At 40.1% G+C, this 20015-nt stretch overlaps 1 pseudogene; it reads right to left on the bottom strand.

Annotated features, from left to right (window-relative positions):
- Window positions 1–19029: 19029 nt before the first annotated feature.
- LOC142427486 (large ribosomal subunit protein uL11 pseudogene) lies at window positions 19030–19544 on the bottom strand (annotated as a pseudogene).
- Between the last annotated feature and the right edge of the window lie 471 nt (window positions 19545–20015).

Below are 20015 nucleotides of genomic sequence, written 5' to 3'. Positions count from 1 at the left end.
ATTACATGATTCCAATTGTATGACATATAATAAATTTAGACACCAACATTAGCAGTTATCAGAGGTGACTAGGAGAGAGAAATAGGAACCTCTGTTAATAGTGTGAAAAAGTTTGGTAGCAAACTGTGATGGTTGCTCAATACTGGGAACATATATCTTTGGATTGTACAAGTAAAAATTGTTGAAATGACAAATGTTTGCATATACATTTCACCACAATTAAATTTTTTCAACTGAAGTTTGAAGTAGCAAATGTTATTTATGTACATTTACCATTTAAACATTTGTAAAAACAAAAGAAATAATTCCTAGTTATTTTGCTTATTATTTTAAATGCCTTTACTATGATTTACATCTCTTATACCTGTGTAGTACAAATACAGTATATTGGTATGCCGTTATGTATCTCTGTTCATCTCTGCATTCCATGACATCATATTTGGTAGCTTGAAATCAGTCAAGGTGGGAGAATTTACACCACAGAAACCAGCAAGAATGGCGAAGGAGGGGTTGGTTGACTGTTTTGTTGATGATCGAGATTATAAATAGTACTAGAGAGAGTGCTTGTATGCAGATTAAAAGAATATGTCTGTAACTATTACATTGTGGGAAGCACAATAACTGAGAAAATATTCTTCATTATTCAAATCTTGTTATTTTTAATCAGTGTCATTTTAAAATACATGAAATCGTTGGTTCCATTATTTCCTGTTTTCATAAATTACACTTTGTTTATTTAATTACATGTCACTTTCTGTAATACAAAAAACGAAAGCACATTATAGAGCAATGTTCTCTGTGGGCTTTTCTTACCACAGTGTGTTGATTAGGGATTTCCCTTCCACCTTGACCAGGCGGGGAGGAGGGTTGGGCCTTTTCCAGCACCTCTTGTCTGAGAAGGAACCTCAGTGGAAGGCTGGCAGTTCCAACCCACCAACTGCTCAGCAGGAGAGAGATGTGGCCGAATGCTTCACCAGAGCTGAGGAGCTCTCTGGGGCAGTTCTGTGCTGTCCTATAGGGTCACTCGGAGTCACGGTCGACAAAGGCACGAGGTTCGGTTTGGGCTAGCCTAGAGTGAGAGGTCTGCTCAGATGCCTGCCCCGATCTGCCTGATCCTTCCCTGACAGCTCCGGTGGTTCTTTCATTTAAAACTTAACAATCACCCAATACAAAAAGCTACCAAGCAAAGAAATGAAGCTTTTACATTTTTTAATCAGGAGAAGCTGTGCTGGGTAAAAGTGTTCGGCAAGCAGTGGCTGTAGCCTGCATTTCTGGTCCTTTCTAGCCAGCCTCCTAGCCTTAGCCCTAGGCGCCCCAAGCAGACTTCCCCCAGATTTCCCCATCCAGGGTGCCTCTAGGACCCCTGAATTCTTTCTTTTTTTTCTTTCCCTCCCACCCTGGTATTCTCGATTTATTTATTTATTTTATTATTTAAAAATGAATCATTTAATTGGGGGGCTCTTACAAATCTTAAAACAATCTATCACTCAATTGTATGAAGGACACTTGTACATATGTTGCCATCAACATGTCTAAGACATTATTTTTCTTCTTGAACCCTTGGGATCAGTTCTTCTCTTTTCCCCTCCTCCCCCACCCTCTCTCACCCTTGCGAATCCTTCCTCAATTATATAGTATTGTTATTTCGTATCTTACACTGTTCATTATCTCCCATCACTCATTATTTTTCTTCATCCCCCTGGGGATTAGGCTATATATCCAACCTCATGATGTGCTCCCCTTTCTCTCCTGCCCCCAGCAGCCTTCTACTCTCGTTATCACTACTCCCACTACTGTTCTTCAGGGTTTTATCTTTCCTGAATTCCATGTGTCAAGAGCTCTATCTGTACCACTGTGTGTACTCTGGTCCAGCCAGGTTTGTAAGGTAGAACTGGGTCATGGTAGTGGGGTAGAGGGGCACGCAGGGCAGCAGTAAGCATTCAGGAACTAGAGGAGTGATATGTGTTTCATCAGTGCTAACTGCACCCTCGTTGAATTCTTCCTTCCTTGTAACCCGTCTGTGGGGGGATGTCTAATTGTCTACAGATAAGCTTTTCTTCTCCACTCCAACTCCCCTAAGTCATATTGATATAATTATTTGTTTTGGATCTTTTGGTATCTGATACCTGGTCCCATTGAATCTTCATGGTCACATGGGTTGGTGTGATTCTTCCATGTGGGCTTATTTGCTTCCCTGCTAGATGGTTGCTTGTTTCACATAAAGTTTTTAGGACCCCAGATGTTATATCTTTTGATAGCCACACACCATTGACTTTCTGCACCACAATTCCTTATGTATCCATTTTGTCTTCAGTGATCATGTTGGGAAGGTGCGTATCAGAGTGCCAGGATATTAGACAAAGTGTTCCTATGTTTAGGGATGTCTTCAGTTGAGACTCAGTCTGTCTGCTATCTTAATACTTAACATATAAATACATATGCATTGCCTCTATCCCTTTCATTATAAGTTAATACATTTACATATATATGCCTAGAGCTGTACCTTTATAAATAGTTTTTGCCTCCTACTTCTTTCCTTTATTTTTTTCCACCTTCCCCCTGTCCCACTCTCATGCTCACCTCTATTTGGCTCTCAGTAATCCCTCTTGGATACACTGCACTTGATCAAACCCCACCAGGCGTTATACTCCCTCCTTGCCAGCAGTCTTAGAGCTCTTGTTCCCTTATGCCTGAGTTGGTTGGCTCCCCGTTCCCCATCCCCACCCCTCCTCTCCCATGCCCTGTCCCCACTTTCTGTTGTTTTCTCCTGGAGATTGTTTGTCCTTCTTATCTTATATAGATAGACAAAGGGTGAAAGAAAACAAACATAAAAACTAGATAGATAGTTCGTGTCTGTCTGCTGACCCGTGAGTGTGTTTCAATCGTTTCTGATGAGGTACCACTGCCTATATCCTGAGTCGAAGTCTATTTTCAGGATTCTTCTGGGACTTGGTTATTTGCTCCCCTTGCTGCCCTGTTGCACTTCCTTAGCATTTCACCACACTGTGCAAGGCGCAGACTGGGCACACTTTCTGCACAGTGTCTCCAGTGTTGTCCCCATAGTGTTATGGGTCAATAAGGGAAGGTGTTGTCTCGTGGTGGGGCCAGCCCTAAGGTCCTCTCTGTGCATTCTCTCTCTCTCTCCCTCTCCTTCTTAGTTCGCACACATGTGGTCTGGACAGACCCACCACTCTCCCCGGGCTATATCTTCATCTGTATTACATTTTTCTTTTTTCTGGGAAGGGGGTCAACATAGCTCAGCTTGGGCTCAGCCCCATCTTCCTCTCTGTTAGTTCGCTGCTCCATGCCAGTAAGTTGCTCTCAAGGCTTGGCACTAAAACGTATTGTCTAGATCGGTAAATAAGAAGCTTGTGTCATAGACAAACACGTGTCAGTCTGACATATATCTTCATTTATTCATTTGGTCTTACTTTATGTATATATTAGAACATTAATTAAAATAAATAGATATAGGTAGATAGGACAACTTCTTTATTAAGCAAATAAATACAAATCTCTGAATCCTGTCCTCTTCTTTTTGTTTGAGTTACTCAGGCATTTAAAATTGTTTTATTAAGTATGTTTTCTTGAATCACATTCTAAAGAAACAAAATATATGTGTAATTCTCTAATCTTCCATTGGAAATGTCCTTTTAAAATTTTTAGCTGTAAAACCAGTGGCCCCTTTTAAAACATGTAAATAGTTTTATTGTCATATAATTCACAAATTGTACAGTTCAATAGTTTAATCATATGAAGAGTTGTACAGTCATAACCACAATCAATTTTAGAAAATGTTCTTCATTCTTATACTCATAGTTATTAGCTCCCCATTTCCCCTCAACCTCCCCTGCCTACCAACAAGGAATAATTAATCTAGTTACTGACTCCATAGATTTACATGTCCTGGGTTTCATATACAGAAAAATACAAAATAAAAAACCAACAATAACAAAGTAAATCAGAAAAAAAACCCAAGCAGAAAATATTAAAAACTCAGACAAATTTAAAAGGAGTAAAAGAGGAGATTGAATAATAAAGTAGTAAATTTTAACCAAACTACAGCTGCAATAATCCACTTTCCAATGCATTCTGCACGATAGAAAGTTATTCACATCTCTGGTCTATGGCCAGAGGAGGCTTAATCCATGTCAATTTCCCCTTCACTTACTTTATTAAAAAATGAAAATAACTTTTAAATGAGTCAAAGAGGGATCAAACGGTAAAATATTATAGTTTAACCAAACAATGTTGGTCACCATCAACTTTGCGATGCTCTCCGTCTGTTAGCAAAGCCGTTCACCTTCCCCAGGTATGGACACTGTGGTACAACAGTGGGCTCAGCACAGGAACGATTGCAATGATGGTGCAGGACCCTTAAGCGATGTGAGGATCCTGACAATGGATATTTTGGGGACTTCGATTCTCATTCACAACCTTCTGAAAACCAGGTGTTCACAATTTAAACACCAATACCACTCCTTCTTTCTGATTTGGATTTTCTTATTTATAATCCTTGGATCACACAGACTGATGTGCTTCTTCCAGGTGGATTTAGGTGATGTCTCACTTGCATGGCTGTGTGCTTGAAGACCCGTTTTGAAGACCCCCAGATACTGCTCCTTCGGATAGTGGGGCACCATCTAGTTTCTTCACCACAGTCTGCTATAAAACCCACACCTCCAGTAATCTCTCCATGAGGTCGGCTGCTATAACTTTTATGATTTTTTTCTCCTAGTTTTGGAGGCTTTATCTTGCTGCTCATGTTTTGTATGTTGAAAGTTTGTGTTAAGATGTTGACTTTGGATTTCTCCTCTTCGTTCATTGTGTGTATTGAGTGCTATAAATTGTCTTCTGATACCTGCTTTTACTGCTTCCCATAGGTTTTGGTATGTTGTGTTATTGTTCTCACTTGTTCCAAGGAATTTTTAAAATTCATCCCTTGTTTGACTTATAACCCAGTCATTTTTAGGTAACATGTTGTTCAGTCTCCGTGTGTTTGGCTTTCTTGCTCTTTCTAGTGTTGATTTCCAGTTTTACAGTGTGATGGTCTGAGTAAATGGATTTAGGATGTCAATGTTTTTGAATTGTGAAGGCTTGTTTTGTAGTCTAACGTGTGGTATAGTCTAGCTGGAGAAGAATCTATACTGCACTGGGGGGTGGAGTGCTCTGTATACAACTAGGAGTTTGAGCTGATAGCTTGCGTTGCTTAGTTCATCTATTTCTCTATTGAGTTTTATTTTCTTGATGAGTTCTCTTTCCTTGAGAGTAGGGCATTGAAGTCTCCTGCTATTATCATTGAGATATCTATTTCTCTTCCCAACTCCGTGATATATTTTAAAGGTCCTTTCATTGAGGGTGTAATTGTTTATTATAGTTATGTCTTCTTATTCTATTATTTCTTTAATCATTATATATCATCCATTCTTGTCTATCTAATTATGCTATTTTCCATGAAGTTGACTTTATGAGAGATTCATATTGCCACTCCTACTTTTCTATGGTTGACATTGGCTTGGTAAAATCGCCTCCATCCTTTGAGTTTTAGTTGAGCTTTGTCCTTTAGTTTAAGAGATATCTCTTGTAGGCAGCATACAGATGGGTCTCATTTTCTAATTTACTCTGTGACACCGGGTCTTTTAACTAGTGCACTGAATTCACAGACATTCAGTGGTCTTATGAGATGAGGGCCAGTTGCTATCATTTTGATCTGTGTGTGTGTTTGTTTCTCTTTTATTGTGGTTATATTTTTGTTTTACATCATTTGTCTATCAGTTTGTCATACTCTGGTGGCTTATGTATTGCTGCAATGCTTAAATCGATTTCACTGGTATTTCAAATACCAGCAGGATCACCCAAACCGAGCAGGTTTCATCAGAGCTTCCAGATGACACAATGATGACAAAGGGAAAAAAATAGACTGTCCACTTCAGAGGAACTGTCCACCTAAAACTCTGGATAGCAGCAAAACATGGTCAGTTACAGAAAACAGAACGAACAGAAGTGGAACAATGACATAGTGCCAGTAGATGACTCCTTCAGGTTAGAAAGCATTCAGAATATGACTGAGCTGCCTGCTTACAAGAGAGCGGATCATAATGATGCAGATGGAGTAAATCCTGCCGGATCTTCAGTTACCAATGGGACATGACTCACAATGTGAAGAAACAGCTGCAAACATTTATTATTAATAACTGGAAATGCTATTGCACAAATTATGAATCTAGGAAAATGGGAAGTTATTAAAAATGAAATGGAATGCATAAAGATGCGTTCTAGGTGTTCGTGAGCTAAAATGAACTGGTACTTTGAGTCAGAAAAGCACGTGGTCTACCAAGCCAGGAATGGCATCATCACGAGGCATGGTGCTGCATTCATGGACAAAACGGACATTTCAAACGCCTCTTAAGGCACAGGGGGAAAGCCATCATTTCTTCCTTTCTTTTTTTTTAAGGATACTTTATATTCAAGAGCAACTTTCAGCGTACTTTCTGGCATCCATTTTTGTCTTGTGTTACTTTCCTGTCTTTTTATGGCCTTTTGCTTTCTTCATATGTCCTGTCCTTGGTGGCGTCCCATGACGGATGCAGAACCCCTATTAGCATTACATACTCTTGCGAAGGTCACTCAGTTCAGTTGATATGTGCTTCTGATCACATTTGGCAACACATATTGAAAGGATCATGGACTTCCAGAGACCAAACGAATCTGTCTCAAAAGAAAAGCAGTCAGAGGCCTTCTAGAAACAAGGCTGGGGAAATTGTGTCTCCTATATTTTGAACACATCATGAGAAGTGATCAGTCATCGCAAAAGGACTTAATGCTCGGCAAAGAAGAGAGCTAGCAAAAACTGAGGACGATCCTAGATGAGATGGATTGGCACAGTGGCTGCAGCCATGGACCCAAATATAGTAATCCTGGGATGTTGTAGAACTGAGCACTATTTCTCTCTGTTGTACATGGGTTGTTATGGGTTAGATCTGACTTGTCAGGACCTAACATCAACAACAACATTATGTGATAAAGGAGTCCTAGTGCATCTACTATTACAAGGTTAATAGTTCAAAGTCACCAACTTCTCCGTGGAATTAAGATGAGTCTTTGTTGAAATATATTCAATGAGTGTGGGTCTGGATTGACTTTTATTCTGTTATAGCCTGTCAAAAACAAAGATTATTTGATATTTGGCTTTAGGTTTTTGGTATTTATGGAATCTTCAAATCCGGAGAGTAGTTACACAAACAAACAACAAAATAACCTGAATTCACTGCCATTATGTCAGCTCTGAGTCATAGCTCTAGATAAGGTTGCCAAGGTTGCAATTAATTACAGGTACAGGATAGCCTCATCTTTCACCCACAGGGACGCTGGTGGGTTGGAACTGCCAACCAAAGTTAGCAGGCCAAAACTCAGCCCACACTTAAGCAGGACTCCATTAAGACCGAATGTTGGTGTTATTGTGGTTAGGTAGTGCAGTCAGGGGTATTGTCTCAGGGCCCTATGACCTTGGGCAGCCTCTGCACAGCAGACAGTAACAGTGTCCAGTTTACCTGATAGTTACACCAGGGGGATATTTGGAATCCATTTCAGGACTGAGTTAGCCATGCCACTCAATTCATCCAGCTATTTCTCTTTCTGTTCTCAGATCCAACTCTTCAGGCTGTTATATAATATTTGGGTAGCCCTTTAAGCAGTCTATAAATTGAACCCTCAAAATGACATTACTGCTAAATTACCATGATCAGATGTTGATTCCAAATATCAAAATGTTCTTGCTGTGGGAGGGTTCTGGTACAGGCTGGCATTGACGGGAAATAGGATTAAGATGAACTAATTTCTGAAGATTTAGATTTTACTGCTCCCACTTGGGCAAAAACCAAAATGAAATTCTGTTCTCATTCCCACAACTTATGTTTTCCAATAAAGCAGGTCAGGACGCTTCCTATTTAAAATTTACATACTATTTCTGTATGATTATATAGTGGCATAAGCCACATTAGGAATCTCTTTCTTTAAAAAAAATCATTGCATTGGGCTTATACAACTCTTATCACAATCCATACATACATCCATTGTGTCAAGCACTGAAACCCAAATGAAGGCTGAGCATTATAGTGCGACAAGAGGAAAGTAAAAGGAAATAGAGGAAAGGACTAGGTGACAAAGGGTATTTATGGAGGTCCAAAGACTGGAATGTACATATGCAAATATATTTATATGAGTGTAGGGAAACATTTCTATGTGCATATATTTATAGGTTTAGTACTAAGGCAGCAGAGGGACATTGGGCCTCCACTCAAGCACTTACTCAATGCAAGAACACTTTGTTCTATTAAATTGGCATGATTGCCGAAGAAAAATGTGTGCATAAGCAAATATGGTGAGGAAAGCTGACAGTGCTGGCTATCAAAAGATATAGCACCTGGAGTCATAAAGACTTGAAGATTAAAAAAGCAGCCATCTGACTAAGAAGCATCAAAGCCCACATGGAAGAAGGACACCAGCTTGGCTGACCACGAGGTGTAGAAGGGACCAGTTATTAGACATCAAAGAACTAAAAATCTTATCAGTGGGTGCCCACCTTCCTGATACGATCAAAGAAGACGAACGTGTACATAAGCAAATGTGAAGGAAGCTAATGATGCCCAGCTATCAAAAGATATAGCACCTGGGGTCTTGCAGGCTTGAAGATAAACAAGTGGCCATCTAGCTGAGAAGCATCAAGGCCCACATGGAAGAAGCACACCAGCCTGTCTGACCACAAGGTGCAGAAGGGACCAGTTATCAGACATCAAAGAGCTAAAAACCATATCAGTGGGTGCCCACCTTCCTGATACGATCAATGAAGACAGATGTGTGCATAAGCAAAGGTGGTGAAGAAAGCTGATGGTGCCCAGCTATTAAAAGATATAGTGTCTGGGGTCTTAAAGGCTCAAAGATAAACAAGTGGCCATCTAGCTCAGAAGCAACAAAGCCCACATGGAGCAAACACTCCAGCCTGTGTGACCACGAGCTGTCGAAGGGACCAGGTATTAAACATCAAGGAACAAAAAATCATATCATTGAAAATGTGGGTGAGTGCAGAGTGGAGACTCAAAGCCCATTGGTAGCCAACTGGACACCCCTTACTGAAGGGTTGTGGGGAGGAGATAAACCAGGCAGGGTGCAGGGTATCAACGATGAAACATGTAACTTTCCTTTAGTTCTTAAATACTTCCTCCCCCCCCCCGCCCACTATCATGATCCCAATTCTACCTTACAAATCTGCCTAGACCAGAGGATGTGCACTGGTACAGATAGCAACTGGAAACACAGGGAATCCAGGACAGATGACTCCTTTAGGACCAGTGGTGAGAGTGGAGATGCCTGGAGGGTGAAGAGAATGTGGGGTAGAAAGGGGGAACTGATTACAAGAATCTACGTATAGCCTCCTCCTTGGGGGAGGGACAGCAGAGAAGAAGGAGGGGGAGACATCGGACAGTGTAATATATGACAAAAAATAATTTATGAATGATGAAGGGTTCATGAGGTAGAGGGGAGCGAGGAGGGAGAAGAAAAATGAGCAGCCAATATTAAGGGCTCAAGTAGAAGGCAAATGCTTTGAGAATGATGATGGCAACAAATGTACCTATGTTCTTGATGGATGGATGTATGGATTGTGATAAGAATTGTATGAGCCCCCAATAAAATGATTAAAATTTTTTTTAATTAATAAAAATGTAAGGTAAGCAAAATTACTTAAACCATTAAGACAGGTACAGGGTATCCCCAAACCAAGTAGAAATCATTTTGATTTTGAGGAACAATAAAAGAAAATATAATTGGTTTTTAGAGATTGGAAACTTTATTCGGTGTGGAGATAAAATCATTAAGGGCTATAGACAACCAACTGTTTAACTTATACCTAAATAAAAATTATATAAATAAATTTATCTGCTCTTAAGCCAGAAACCTGATAATACAAAGACATTTCAAGTGCACGTTCAGACAGCACAAGAGGGAAAGCTGACAAAGGCCAAGAGAAGCAAAGGTTTGCCCCAGCCACCGTGTTTTCTAAGGATGGGTACGCATAAGGTACACATTTTAGGATCATTTTACTTTCAGATATTCCATATAGTTGTTCAGATAAATTCTCTGTACTTATTGATAAGTTTTGACTTTTAATCTGAAAAATGTCACCTATGTTTACCCAGGTCCTAGATTCATTCCTGCTGTAGCTCTAAAGTTCTCTCTCCTGGCCAGGAAACAGACAAGCAAATGCTTTTCCATCATTTAGTTGATTCTGACTCATAGTAACCATAGAGTAGAACGGTCTCATCATATTTGTCCATCATTATTCCACAGAGCTCCCAGTGGATTTGAACAGTTGACCTTTCAGTTAGCTTAACCGCTGAGCTACCAGAGTGCTATTCCTAATCAGCAGCTTGATAGAAATAATCTTTTTGTTGCCCCTCAGCCTCTCCCCGTCATACCACGCCAAACCTAAAGGGCTTCTTGCCCTAATCTGTTCTGTCGTCAGCGTGCCTCCCTTCCCTTGGGGACAACAAGTCACCACTGTCAACTTGACCCCCCTTCTTTACTTGAACTCGCTGCTGGACGCTGTGAAAATTACTTTAGATTTATTATTTATGTTGTATAGATAGAATATTTTCTCTCTTTTTTGGTTTTAAACATTTTATTAGGGGCTCATACAACTCTTATCACAATCCATGCATATACATACATCAATTGTATAAAGCACATCTGTACATTCTTGGCCCTAATCATTTTCTTATTTTACATTTTATTAGGGGCTCATACAACTCTTATCACAATCCACACATATACATACATCAATTGTATAAAGCACATCCATACATTCTTTGCCCTAATCACTCTCAAAGCATTTGCTCTCCACTTAAGCCCTCTGCATCAGGTCCTCTTTTTTCTTATAGAAGAATGAAAATCATTTTCATATTTACATGATTTTGTTACATGAAATATTAATCTTTCTCAAAGTCCTCGTCTCAAATCCTAAAGAACCTTGAAGAAACATCTCAGGTTTCATGTTTTCAGATTCTAGATTTCTGAAGAGACAAGAAAGGTACGTTTCATGCCTGCATATTCCCAAAGCACAAATTACTCTTTTTCTTCCCACGAGGGATAATTGAGCAACGTGAACAGATAATGTGTTACAGTACAAACAGCCTCCAAATAAAAACATGAGAGCTTGGCTCCAGAACAAACGACACGAGCTTTGGCGACATCTACTCTCACGGTAAGTACCATCGAGAGGATAGCAAGTTTAAAAGGGAAGAAAGCGAAAGAGGCTGTTAACATCTTTTCATTTCATAATAGTCATTAGCAACCTTGTATTAGACCCGAATTCATGTAGGGAAAGGAATAATAATAATATTTATATTTTGATAGCACCTTCGGATGTTCGTATCTTTTATTTCACTTGACAATCCTGGTCAGAGGACGAAATAAGTCTAAGGGGCTCATTTTTTAGATAAGGACTCAGGCCATGAGAGCGCAAGTGCTCACCTAATGTCATGCAGCTAATAGATAATCAGAACCACAAGTAATCCAGTCTAGACATCTTGCTCCATCACATCTTGCTGCTGTGCTTTCGGCAGCTTTTCCCCAGAGAATTTGTTGAAAAAGATGCTCACTTGTTTTTCAGACCAAAATGTTGTTGGTTAGTTGTTTATTAATCAAGATGTTCCTAACAAAATTTTGTTTTCTTTCATGAATAACTGACAAGCACCATATAAAAAATGAATTACAGAAAAAAAATAAAACAGGAAAAACGAACAAAAAAAGTCACACTAGACCATCATTCATCCAAGATGTTAAAAGACCAAGTTTATTTATTCAAAAGTGCAGAGAGAGCAATTGTTGGGTGCTACATACTAGGCCACACACTATTCTGGTTGTGTCAGTCTGCTCCAACAGATCGTTACCTCACATGTAAAACTGTCACTCTGCCCAGTCTGACGCCATCCTCCACACGGGCAGGTTGAGCCCATTGTTGTAACTGTTGTGTCGATCCATTTGATCGACAGTCTTCCTCTTTTTCACTTCCTCTGCTTTATCAAGCATGTCCTCCAAATGTTGGCCCCTTCTAAAAGCACATCCAAAGTAAGCAAGATAGTTTCATTTTAAAACAGCATTCTGGCAGTCCGTGCTATATTCAATATTTTTCACTCACATCTTAGTTCAAATGCACCCAATCCTCTTCGGTCTTTATCCAGTGTGAGGATTTTGCACACATTCAGTGATTGGAAACACCGTGGTGCGGGCCACGACAAGTTTTCTTTTTTAAACACATTAAAGAGGTTTTTGAGTCAGATTGGCCAGATGTAATATGTCATTTGATTGTTTTCATTTTTCTTAAATAATTTCATTGGGAGCTTGTACAATTCTTATCACAATCCATACATCCATCCATTATGTCAAACACATTTGTACATTTGTTGCCATCATCATTTCCAAAACATTTTCTTTCTACTTGAGCCCTTGATATCAGCTCCTCATTTTCCCTTTCTTCCCTTTCTCCTCCTACTCCCCCCCTTATGAACGCTTGATAATTTATAAATTATTATTATTTTTTTCATGTATTACACTGACGGATGTCTCCCTCACTCACGTTTCTATTGTCCATCCCCCAGGGAAGGGGTTATATGGAAATCATTTTTCTCTCCCCAGCTTCCCCTCCTGGTATCACTACTTTAATTATTGATCCCGAGGGGTTTATCTGTCCTAGATTTCCTGTGTTTCCAGCTCTTATCTGTACCCATGTACATGCTCTTGTCTAGCCAGATTTATAAGGTAGAATTGGGTAATAGGCACATAAGCAAGTTTGGTGAAGAAAGCTGATGGTTCTCGGCTATCAAAAGATACTGCATCTGGGGTCTTAAAGGAGAAGCAACAATGTCCACATGGAAGAAGCATACCAGCTTGTGTGATCATGAGGTGTTGATGGGATCAGGTATCAGGCACCAAAGACCCAGAACAAAAAAAATCATGAGGGGGAGTGCGGAGTGGAGACCCAAAGCCCACCTATAGGCAACTGGACATTCCCTTACAGAAGGGTATGGGGAGGAGACGAGCCAGTCAGGTTGCAGTATAGAACCTATGAAACATGTAACTTTCTTCTACTTCTTTAATGCTTCCCAATCCCCTCTATCATGACCCAATTCTACGTTACACATCTGGTTATTTGATTTCTTAATAGTTGCTTACACAAGTGTCAATTATATATTCAAGTAAAATGAAATCCTTGACAACTTCAATCTTTTTTCAGTTTATTGTGAAGTTGACTTTTGGTTCGGTTGTGAGTGTGTTTGTTCATTTAAGCACTGCGATAGATTCCATGTGGAAGACTGGAGTCTTTGAGCTTTGTCAGCAATTCTTTGAGTCCTTTTTACTTTCCCAAGCAAAGTGTGTCATCTGCACATCACACGTTGTTAATGAGTCTTCTTCGATCCTAATGCCCTGTTCCTCATGATACCATCCAATTTCTTGGAGGTCTTGCTCTGCGTACAGATTGAATCAATGTGGTGAAGAGATACCACCCCGAGGCACATTTTGTCTAATTTTAAACCAAGCGATACTCCCTTGTCCTATCTGAGCAACTGCTTCTTGGTCTATGTACAGGTTCCACCAGCGGGTAATTAACTGTGGACCACACACTAAGTATATAGCAGCCCCAACTGAAACAGTTTATTTTTTTCTTTGGGGGATTCTTTCATTTGTGGGATTGTTGGAAATGAACTTGTATGTCACTAAAGACTCCAAGTCCATTTCAGTTTCACTTTACCTCCGGTTGGTTTTTTTTTTTTTTTAGCCACTTTAGGCACCTAAACTATTGAGGTTTGTGGGAATTGATGATGTGTTATGCACTGGAGGCATTGGACATTCAGCAGTACAATTCCTGCTTTCTATAAAGGCAACCTGGACCGTTCCTTGGGCTCCTGTGAGGCTATCATCCATTTGTCAGTGGAGGCTTGGAATGCTGATTAGACTTCAGTGGCATTTTCAAAGTAAGACAGACTAAGAAGAAAGACCTCTCAAAATTCAGTCAACGGGAATCCTATAGCTCACATCTTTCTGATCCACAACTGAGCTGGAGGATGCGGCACGATTGAGCACTGTTTTGTTTCATCCTGCTTGGTTTTCCCTGATTCAGGGATTAACTCAATGCCAACTGTCATGTGTGTTGCATGTGTATGCATATGTGGGAGAGAGATCTCAAAACTAAAAAGTTATGAAACGTGACGAGTACTATGCAAGACAGTCATGACAAGAAGACCTCTACCAATCTGACAGACTTGCAGAGATCAAGAAAGCCCCTTCTAAGGAAGGGTTGCAAGAGGGAAGATTCAAAGTCGGTGAAAGAATATACTAGACCCAGTGTGTTAGGCCAGAGAGTCATAAAGGAGGGAAAAGGCCAAAGAGAGGGAAGAGAGTGTTCAAATGCTTCAAACAGAAGTGGCGCATAGAACATTCTAGTATTTATCTGTAATTTCTCATCTCTATTTAGCTCCCTTTATTTGAGTTTTTATCTCTACCGTTCCACACAAGCTGTTCTTATTGTTGGCAGTTAACTACAATATGTTTATTCTCAGTCACTTCTTTTCCACACCATGTAATTTCTCACTAGCATGTAAACAACTACACTCTTAGCTCACTTTCTCAACCTTTGATTGATGACACTTCTTCTTTTATTTGTCATCTTAGTGTTGGAGCCCTGACGCTTGATTTTAGGCCCTTTATTTTTCTCTATCTAAATTTCTAAGAGATATCATTCAACTTCCTCACTTTCATTTAATTTGTCCATGTTATATATATGTATGTATATGTGTGTATACACACACACACCTCACTTTTTCTGGAGAATCAGACTCATATACCAGTGATCTTGACATCTTTGCTTAACTGCTAAACAGAGTTCTTAAAAGTACATAACAAAAACATGACCTTGATTTTACCTTCTCAAATCTTTAACCTTCCAGATTTCTTGATCTTTTCCTTCATCTTCATTCTAATATGCTCTTTATCTTATCACAGTTATACTAAAATATTTATGTCTTTGTCTCCAAAATAAATCCCACAATTATTCACTTTACTTTCACTTATAAGCAGGGATGGCACTTATACTAGCCCAATCAATCACGCTCAGACAAAGTCACATACATGCCCAGAGCTAGTTTCCTTGCTGCCAAGCTTGCCCTCGGAGCCCTAGTGATGCTTTCAGTCTAGCATTTGATTGGTAACTCAAAATTCAGTGTTCAAATCCTCCAGCTACTCCATGGGAGAATGTTGAGGTTAGGTAATTTATAGCATGGTCAACCCCACAGGTGGTTGCTTCTTGTCCAAATCTGCTTGATGTTCAGTGGATTTTTTATGTTTGCCCAATTTCACATGGCAAACAAAATATTCTAAATGTAATTCACTGCCTTGCTTAATGATTTTTCACCTCACGAGGAATAAAATTCAAGTCATGATTTAAAAGGGTTTTCTTTCATCACCCATTCCAAACCCACATCTTTAATTGCATCTCCTTCCACACTTCTCTACCTGTTAATCGCCACGCTTCAAAATATTCATGTCCTAACCGCCCGCCTCCCCCATCCCCCAGAGCCTGTAAATATGTTTGGCAAAGAGAAAGTAAATTTAATAAACAATGAAGATGGATAATCAATTTACTTTAAGACGGAGATATTATCCTAATCATCTGCGTGGTCACATGAAATTTTAAAAATGGCTCCTAAATGAAGGGGAAAAAAAGGCAAAAGAGTCAGGGGAAGAGATGACAAGACAGAAGCAGTGAAAGAGATGCAATGTTAGAAACACTCAACCCACCAGTGCTGGCTTTGAATGTGGAGGAGGAGAGACAGTGACCAAGGAATAATGGGTAGACTTATCCATTCTCTGCTACCAAGTCAGTTATGATTCATCGCGTTCCCATGCAACAGCTCTCTAAGATTCTGTGCTGCACATCTTTATGTGAGCAGACATATTCATCTTTCTGCACAGTCATTGGGTCAGCAGCCCCATGTTTTACCCACTATATCACGAGGGTGCCCTTTAAAAGTGGGAAAATGCAAGGCAACCAGTTCTCCCCTAGAACCACCAGAACAGAAAGTATGATGGCGAACTTAGATTCAAGTTACAGATGTAATTTTGTCTTAAAATGAACAGGGCTAGGTGATAGACTGAGATAAGTCTAGATGAGCAGATTTCAAGAATGACTCTGAGATTTGTGGTTCAAGCAACTTTGGAAGCTGCAATGCCAATTTCTAAAATGGAATTTTTGAAGAAGGAACACGAGTGAGTGCATGCACTGAGGGGAGAGGTAGGGAGCTTAGTGTGTTGGTTTTGCTAAATGTGTACTGCCCAAGACATTGTGTCACTTACATTTTGAAAACTCAGGTTAGAGGCAATGTTGCTTGCAATATGCTTCCACGAAATAAGTGAACATAGCTAACAGATTTACTAAAACCATCTAGAGGGAAAGGCTAACAAGAAAAGGACTGTTATTGATTGAATTTTGTACTCTTCCACCAAATACATGTCAACTGGGCAAAAATGGTCATTAAATGTGCTTCTGGCTGTGCTTTAAAACTTAATTATGACAAATGTGATTGCTCAGTAGAAGAAGAATGATACTTTTCTGCAATGATAAGGAACTTTTCAGAATTATGTTCAAATGGAAGGTAGGTTTTATAAGGGGTAAGCTTGAATATTTGAAAACCTGGCTGAGGAGATTTCTAGGCAAGAACTTTAAAGTTGCTACATGAATTCTCTTTACCAACTATAGTTACTTGAGAGGGGAAAATGATGGACTTCGAAATGAACCAGGCAAAATGAATGCAAAGCATAAATGATATTGTACAAACTAAGGACCGGTGTCCTAGAATTTTCACCAAGGCTGTGGCTACACAAACTTTTCTTAAAGAGATTGAGTCTCTTTAATAAAACCTTGATGAATCTAACCCACTGGCACAATAGAAAACTCATCGGTGTGGACTGAGGGGGACAGTGGAAGAATAAATTATTCAAACACTATCTGCCTCTAGGAATTCAACTCACAGGCAGATGAACAGGGTCCACCAGGGTCAAGGAAGTGGTATTGTCCCTAGAAGTGTGGATCGCCCAAAGCTGAGGGAACAGTTCCTATTCCGGTTAGCCTAGAAGGCTGAGCTGAAGCCCCAGGCCCAAGTCTCCCCATCCAGAATCCAGAGAGCATGGCCAGCACTGAGAATGTAGGGGGCCAGCTGCTGCCTAGATAGTCTCAGAGAAAAAGGAATTAGTTTCAAGCCTGGAGAGCTAATGTAAATGTCTCTATTTGCTAGAGGCTTGCTTGGTACCTGTTCATTCTTTCCCTCTGGGTTTTCCCATTTGTCATGGGAATGGATAGTTTGCATCTCATCCAACATTGTAGTACTTTGGACAACAATCGTTTGTAGACCAGCTTTCACAGGTACACAAATGACAGAGGATTTTACTCCAGGATGGAATGCACCTACTTTCACCTGCCTTTAATTGAGATATTCAGAAGATGAGATTTTTGAACTTGGAGTTGACGTAAGACTTAGACTTTTAGGATCTATGAGGAGGTGAAAGTGCTTTCCATACGGCAAGGATGTAGATTTCTTTTGGAGTATTATGGATTGAATTGTCCTTCAAAAGTAGGTACTAATTTCACTTGGCCATGCTATCCAGTTTTGCGTGATTATGTAATCAGTTTTATCTGATTGGGGTTTCCCCCATATTGTGATCTAGTATAGACTATAAGTACTATATGTTAAGAGCAATGTAGCATGTACTTTGACCCACACTCCCCGAAAGCGAACAGGTCAAGAAATAGTGATTTGTATAATGTGAAAGACTCCACTCTTCTCCGGGCATTATGAAATCAAGGACTGACTCTTAGCGCTCATCTAGCCTAAACTCTTAGCTGGAAGAACAGTTAGGGAGCACGTATCTCAAAGGAACACAGTTCTTTAAGCCATTGCCTTTTCTTTAGCATTTTGAAAGGAGGAGTCATCAGAGGCGTCCTCATCTCCAGGAGGGTACTGCAGGCAACTGCTAAAGGCAAACACAAAGACATGCTTCCATGTAGTGGTGAAGTCACACCTCCCATTCTCTCAACCCAGAGACTCTCAAAATCAGAATCTTGGGGTTTCCAAGACCCTTTCCGGCGGTCTTCAAAGCGAAAACTATTTTCAAAGGAATACCAAGATGTTATTTGTCTTTTTCATTCTTAATCTCTCCAGAGTGTAGAGTGAAGTTTTCCAGAGGCTCAATGACATGTGATACCACAAAAGCCTGAATGCTGAAAGCGATAGGGAAGACAATAAAGAGATTTGCAAAGATGTAAAACAATTCCACTCTTGCTCTGGAACATGTTATTCTCATACAAATCGGTCACCATGACATATAACTTCCTCTCTGGGGGATGGGCAACAGAAAAGTGGGTGAAGGGAGATGCCAGGCAGTGTAAGATAATATAAAATAATAATTTATAAATTATTAAGGATTCATGAGGGGGGAGGGAGGAGGGAGTGGGGAGGATGGGGGAGGGAAAAAGGAAAATGAGGAGCTGATTCCAGGAACCCAAGTAGAAGGCGAATTTTGAGAATGATGAGGGCAAAGAATGTATGTGTGCTTTACACAACAGATGAATGGATTGTGAGGAGAGTTGTATGAGCCCCAGTAAAATGATTAAAAATAAATAAATCCACAGATTATTAAAAAAATAATGTGCTGAAAAACTCAGCTTGTTCACAAGTATATATGGTAGTTATTACATGTATTTTGCCAGTTTAAAAAAATTGTTTTAGAAAGATTCGATTATGAATTAAGGGATAAGTGAAAGGAATATGTTGATTTTGGATGGACTTGGAAAAACTATTCAATATTAATATATTAACTCAGAAAAAAATAGACCACCATGTAGAGAGTTCATTACTGTGTTTTAATAAATTCACATCTTTACTTTTTGTTTTTATTTTTTTGTTTGGGTTATTAAATGAGTCATTATTGTTTTCTTTTGGAGTTCTTAACTTGCTGGCATTCCACTGCACCACTATTGATGTCATCTATGGTGTCAAGAGGGTGGCGCCCCTCAAGATTGCAGCCCCCACACTGGGCAGTCCGCAGGATCTCTTTAATATTTCCAGACAGTCCTCTGGCCATAGATCGATGCTGCATCTGGCGCGCAATGCCGACGATCTCATCGAAAGTGACGTCCCCACTATGCTTACTGTTTTTCTGCTTCTCTATCCTGGATGGTTCCCTGAGGGCTTTGATGATGAGGGCAGAGGCAGAAGGCACCACTTCAATGTGGGCTTGTCTGTTCTGAATGGTCTATTTCACAGTAAACCTTAAGCCCTTCCAGTACTGGTTGCCTTAGCAATGTCATCACCAACCTTCTTTGGAGACAAGCCCAGGGGGCCGATCTTGGGGGCCAGCACAGACATGGCACCGACTTCCCCACCGGTGCACCTTAAGTCCATGACTTTGACCTCGTTGGGGTCGAACTTGGGCAGCATGGCGGAGGCAGCTGGTGTCGGATGAACCCAGATGCAGGACGACTGAAGCAAGTTGACCGAACCCTCCTCCAAACCAAAAGCTTGTTTTTATTTCTAACTGATCAACAAAGCTCTTGAAGGTGCTCACTAAGGGGAAGGTGGGGGAGAAAGGGGGAACCGATCACAAGGATCTACATGTAGCCCTGGCCTGGGGGAGGAACAACAGAAAAGTGGATGAAGGGAGACATTGGACAGTGTAAAACACGACAAAATAATAATTTATAAATTATCAAGGGTGAGGGAGGGGGGTGGGGGAGTGAGAGGAAAATGAGGAGCAGATACCAAGGGCTCAAGTAGAAAGAAAATGTTTTGAGAACGATGATGGCAACAAATGTATAAATGCGCTTGACACAATGGATAGATGGATGGATTGTGATAAGAATTGTATGAGTCTCCAATAAATGATTTATTTTTTAAAAAGATATCTTCACC

Source organism: Tenrec ecaudatus, chromosome 15, assembly GCF_050624435.1.
Source record: "Tenrec ecaudatus isolate mTenEca1 chromosome 15, mTenEca1.hap1, whole genome shotgun sequence".
NCBI lineage: Eukaryota > Metazoa > Chordata > Mammalia > Afrosoricida > Tenrecidae > Tenrec > Tenrec ecaudatus.
This window is presented reverse-complemented; position numbering and strand designations above follow the sequence as displayed.